Here is a 6,296-nt window from a genome sequence, read left to right on the forward strand (position 1 = left end):
TTACTTGTGCCTGGTTATGCTGCCATGTCTCAGAAGAGATGATGCTGACCATTAGTGTCATGTCTTAATTCGAATACAGCGGCTTTTCATTTGGGAAAAAAAATCCCATTTCTTTTAAGGCATAGTTGTAGATTTTCACAAAAATGTGGGAGTGTGGCAAAGTATTTTCACTTATGTTACCATCATGCTTGGTGGTCATGAGACTTGGCTTTGTGAAATCATTCTGGCAGCAGTCTAGTGAATGAACCAAGATTGGTGAGCGATGGAGGGAGACTCGTATTGGGTTTCTGCAGTAGCCCAGTAGGCGAGAAGTGATGGGGACCTGCACTAAGGCATTGATGGTGCAGGGTGTGGGGGCAGGGGAATGAATGGGAGGGGCTGGATTTAGACAATTTTCTGAATTATAGAGTCTGAAGTAGAGAGCTAAGTGGTTTGTTGGGAGAGAAGGAGAAAGAGATGTCAAGACTTATTCTCAAGTTTAGATTTGAATGATTGGGTCAGTAAGTGCTTATAAAATAAGGCTAGGAAGTGGGGAAGGAGAGTAGATTTGACAGAGGAGGAGAGAGATAACAAGTTCATCCTGGCACATGCTGAACACGAGATGGTTATAAGACATCAAGCAGAGATACTATGTTGATTGCTGGAAATTTGGGTCTAGAGCTTAGAGAGGTCTGTCCAAAATCCAGAGATAATGAGAGTTGGAGTTGGAAAGGATGGTCATGAATAAATCTCCCTGGAAAGGGTAGAGAATGAAAACATAAGAGGATGAAGAATGATACCTAACAAGTACCAACGTTAATAAAGGGATGGGAAGAGAAAGGATTTGAGAAAAGAGATTCAGAATCTCTTCTGGTATTTGTGCTTTCTGTTGCTTATTTTGGTAGCTGAGTGCCTTTTTTTTTTTTTAATGTTTATTTTTGAGAGAGAGACAGAGAGACAGAGTATGAGTTGGGGAGGACCAGAGAGAGAGGGAGACACAGAATCTGAAGCAGGCTCCAGGCTCTGAGCTGTCAGCACAGAGCCCAATGTGGGGCTTGAACCCACAAACTGTGAGATCATGACCTGAGCCAAAGTCAGCCGCCCAGGTGCCCCATGAGTGGTTTGCTTTCTTACATTCCTGCAGGGTTGCCTTCTCCACACCATCGTGATGTCACAAGTTTTGGTTAAATCCATATGCAATGTTTCCTTTAGCATGATTAATTATTGTTTGTGCCTCAGATGTTCTTTCCTATAGGACTTTTTATTTTTACTGACATTAATAAGGCCTCTCACTTCTTTATATGCTTAGTTCTCAGTGTCTCTCTATTAGTAATCCTTTTTTGCAAACCCTTTGATACACTTTCCTACGTAGTCAGTAATTTTTCTTTTTTGTCCTTCTTTTCTTGTCTGTTCTTTTTTAAAACCTCCTCTCTGAACCTGTTGTCCTATCCCCATCTAAGCTCATTACTCTTCTAGACTGCTGCATGGTTGTCTTCCTGGACTTCTTCCCCTGACCTTTCTACTGTTGATTTTGATTCTCCGTTTGTACTACATCTTTTCCTTTTCCTAGGTACACTACCTCATTTGGGTGGAGCACATCCTTTGGTACTTCCTGAGAAAAGGTGCATTGGATTAAAAATGAGGCCTTTGTGTCTTTTGGATTTTTGAAGTCTGATGCTATTCTTATTCCCAATTATTTTTATGCCACTTGTTCTTCCCACCCCACCCTCTGTTTTCTAGGAAGCATTTAGAATTTTTTCTTTATCCCTTATGTACTAAACATGTATAGTGATGTACTTTGGGGTGTGTTTATTTTCACCTATTGTGTTGGGCATTCAGCCCCTCCCATCTGGCAACTCAGGTCCTTTAGTTCTGGGAAATTTTCTCATATGGTTTCTTTGATAATTTTCTTTCTGTGGTTTTCTCTGATCTTTCTTTCTGGAAGGTGTATTAGTCAGGTGCTGTCTCTCTTGTATTAATAATTTTAATTTCTTGTGTTTTCTCCCCATCCTCTTTGGCAGTCAGCTCTACCTTCTAGGATATTTTCTCAACTTTATCCTTAAAATTTCAAAGACATTTGTCAAGTTCATTTTTCAGTTATTGTAGTTTAAAATTCTAAAAACTTGTTTTTATTTTCTAATTGTTTATTTAAACAAAATTGTACTCTTTTGGTCTCACAGATGCCATTTTTTTCTCATCTCTGTGAGGATAATAATTGAAATTTTCCCCTCTGTTTCCTCTGGGCTTATTTGTTTTCATTTTAGTCTTTCCCATTGAAGTCTTTTCCCACATATTATTATTATCTTTACACAATTCTGTCAGGTCAATGTTATTATTATCCTCATTTTATGGTTAATATGTCTTAGAAAGTATATCACTGCTTTATTTTTCTTACCAGGGATGTCTGAAAAAGTTATCAGAAACCAGCCAAATCCACAGTCCAGTGTCTTGATCAAACTGAATTCTCTGTTGAGTCGTAGAGTCTCTGCTTGCCCTCCTATACTTTACTTTTCCTAAATGCCAGATAGAGTTCTCTTACTATATGAGATAGATCTGTTACAAAGATTTGCTCTTTTTAAAATTTAACTGAATGTTTCTCGTTTCCTGCATCTTCCTTCTGCCATTTGCACTGGTACTTCCCTCTGAGCCATAGAGGTGGACCAGATCTAAATCCCTTTCCGTGGGATAGTCCCTCAGATATTTGAAAGGATATTGTCATGACTCCTCCGTGTCTGCCATTCCCCAGCTGAAGAGGCCTCAGCTTTCCTACTGTATTTCACTGTTTTGTCAAGTTCCAGTTGGCTAACACTTTTGTTTTTTGGGAAGCTTCAGATCAGTTCTAGGCTGTTAAGGTCTCACTTTAAGTATGTTGTCTGAAACTTAATACAGAGTCCAGATGTGCTTTGAAAGCCTGAGCCTTGACTGGGGTCCTGTCACTTTATTCATGTGTCCTGCAGTTGGTTTAGTTTTAACTTAAAAGAGTGTCATATGTTCTAACATCTTTTCCTAGTAGGTTATAGTTTTGATAAGCATCTCACAAATTTTAATTTCTGAGACTCTGAGCTGCTTACTTTTACTTACTTCCTTTTGATTAGGGCTATGAGTATGTTGTCCTTCTTGGTTATTGCTTTTACTACTTAGGATTTCCTTTATAAGGCCAATTGCTCTTGACCTTAGATATTAACCCCAAATGGAGGTTCTAAGGTGATATTAAAAAATGGAAAGATCTTGTTAATGTAAACTACATAAATAAAAACTATCATATGCAAATTTGAAAAGGAAGATACAATGTAAACAGGAGTTTTCCAGGTACCATGTTAAGCACGTTGAACCCATTACCTCATTTGACCTTTACAAAAATCTTATGACATGAGAAATACTGTTATTCCTGTTTTAAAACTGAGGAAGTGAGGCCAATACCATATAGCTAGGAAGGCCAAAGGTGTGATACAGTCCTAGAAACGCCATGCTCAAGGCTGATAATGCTATTACCTAGAGAATTGAAGCTCACACATTACATTTTGTGCTAATTATAGCTAATATTATTGAATGGAATTATCTTATATAACCTACTGAGGTGTATTACATCTGTTTCTTTTAACAGAGCATACCAAGGATAAAAACGTTTATTTGACAGATCAAGGCGATGACATTGACATTCTGAACGTTAATTCTTACAGTTCTTTAAGAGCAGGGATTATTCATACTTTATATACCTTATTAATACTTATATATATCTTATACATACTTATGTATATCTTATATATCTTATAAAGTCTTATTCATACTTTATATATCCAGTACCAAGCACATTCCAGACAATCAAATGTTATTCAAATCAGTGCAAGCGTGAATATATAAATGAGTACATAATGAATGGATGAATGAAATTATAAGATATCAGTGACTAGTAAAGTTTTTAGGTCTATTAAAGTTTTGAGGCCTATTTGCCCCATACATCTTCAATAAATTTGTCCCTGTATAAATCTTCAATAGGTTGCTTTGCTTTATGAGCTCATATGTTTGCTCTTTGTAATGTTTTCATCTCATTGTCAGTGTTCTAAATGGAACATCCATAGATATGACATGTACCTGAAGCTCTTTGTAGATTGGGAGAGTAAAAGGAAGTTGCTGTAGGTAGCTCAGGTCATTATGTCCAAGGGAGACAAAGTCATGTTTGATCCAGACCATGGGTGTATTCAAGGGCTTTGATCCAAGGTGGGGGTCCAGCTGCAGGGGCATCTGGGAAGTACATCCTTGGTCTGTTGCCAAGTCATTGGGCAGAATTGTCTGTCTGAGGTCACTGGAAACTGAATTCAGATCCTACATGAAAGTAGTGGACTGAAACCAGCATACAAAGTCACTCCCCTACCAATTTGGTCAACATCTGTGGTCTGACTCTAATCCTAAGGTGGAAATGAAGCAAGGACCAGGAACTGGGTGGCCAGACTCTAATGTACTCTATGATGAATTTACCTAAGGAGGTTTGCCCAGATTCTCCCAAAGGGGTGGTTAAATTTTTTGCAGGACACTTGACCCAAGGCATGGAAGCAACGTGGGTTTTCAGATGCTCTCCCATTATGGTGAAGAAATTCCCAATATACTGTAGGAATTAGGTGGAGTTGATCCTCAGGAGATAAACCTATTGTGTCTTTACCAGAGTAGGGCAAAGCTGGACAGGCACGAACAGAGAGGGACAAATTGCTAATGGAACTTTTGTGAGTAGGAGCTTCTGTCTCTCCTTTGAAACTTCTGCCCTCCAATTTATTGTCTGTCTCAAAATACACTGCTCGGGGGGTGCCTGGGTGACTCAGCTGGTTAAGTGTCTGAATTTTGATTTCAGCTCAGGTCATCATTTCGTGGTTTGTGAGTTTGAGCTCTGCATCGGACTCTGCACTGACAATGTGGACCTGCTTGGGATTCTCTCTCCCTCTCTCTCTCTGCTCTTCCCCTGCTCATGCTGTTTCTGTCTCTCTCAAAATAAATAAGTAAACTTAAAAAAATACATTGCTCTGAACTGAAGATAATACTTCAGAGAGAGTGCAATGAAGGCATTGATTTGCAGGGAGTGGTTCATAAAAGGACTTACATTGTGCCAAGACCTATGCTAAGTGCTTGACTTTCACTATCTCATTTATCCCTACAACAACACTTTTTGACCCATCAAGCTATATATAGAGTATTTCCACCACTCAAAAAGTTCCCTCATGATTCAGTGCAAATTTGTTTACTTTTAATTGATTCATTGAGTAAAGAACTGGAAATCACTATGGGTGGTACATTCCCTTTCTGCATCACATTGGAAGTGAGATGTTGACAAAGTGGGTGGGTGGGTATGTCCAGAATGGGAAAGGATTCAGAGACCATGTTGTATAAAGAACATGTGTCAAAAGAAATAGTGACATGAATATGACTGGTACTAATATGGTAGTTCTAAGAAAAATTGGAAACCTGCGTTTGGTCAATCAAGGTTAGCCAAATATTTTAAGAGACTTTCCAATATTGGAGGAAAGGGTTATTATAGGGCCATTTGGGGGAAGTCCGAGGTCTTAGGACAGTCATGAGCAGAGAGGATATGAAGGAGGGAGAGAGAATTTTCCCTGTTGTGTTAGTGACTGCATCCTGCATTAGTTCATCTCAGCTTTGTTTTTTCTTCCCACCCCCCCCCCCCACAGTCTTTCCATTATTTTATCTGTTTATGAATTGCTTCTCTAAGAACTCTTAAGTCTGCCTGTTTAACTCCTGGTCCTCTGTATCACAAATTCTACTGGTTTCAGGATTCTTGGATGATAGTAGGTGGAGGCATAAAGAATATTCAGGATAAAAAGACATGGGACTGGAAGTAGAAGACTTGGTTGAGTTGTACACCCAGTAGCATATAGGTGGGGCAAGTGTCCTTGCTCTTCAGCCTCAGCTTTTGCATACTTGTAAAATGGAACTCTGTGGTGTGTGTGTGTGTGTGTGTGTGTGTGTGTGTGTGTGTGTGTCCTAGGGAGTTTCTCTGAGGATCAAAAAGAGAGGGAACATAAATGTGTTTGCAAACTGTTGTTGAGATAATTGAAATGTAAAGTTTTCTATCACTATTGCCATTGTGACATTACCATTTGCAAGACCTCCTTTAATTTGGAAGCCCCTTAAGCCACAATGATTTGTGTAGTGGGGTCATTACTGTGTTGGAGCCTTAAATGGAGACTTTATCCATGATTTCTGAAAGGTCACCCACCCCAGAGACACATGTGAACAGAAAACAAATTTGTTTGTTAATTGGTTTCAGTTCTGTTGGCTTCAAATAGAGATCTCTGGGAGTCCTTGGCTGG

General features: G+C 39.1%; 1 protein-coding gene across 2 annotated transcripts in view; it reads left to right on the forward strand.

The window, feature by feature from the left end:
• ENTPD1 (ectonucleoside triphosphate diphosphohydrolase 1) overlaps positions 1 to 6,296 on the forward strand; it is a 131,035-nt gene that overhangs the window by 51,500 nt on the left and 73,239 nt on the right. The window lies entirely within an intron of this gene.

The sequence above is a fragment of the Felis catus genome, chromosome D2 (assembly GCF_018350175.1).
Source record: "Felis catus isolate Fca126 chromosome D2, F.catus_Fca126_mat1.0, whole genome shotgun sequence".
NCBI lineage: Eukaryota > Metazoa > Chordata > Mammalia > Carnivora > Felidae > Felis > Felis catus.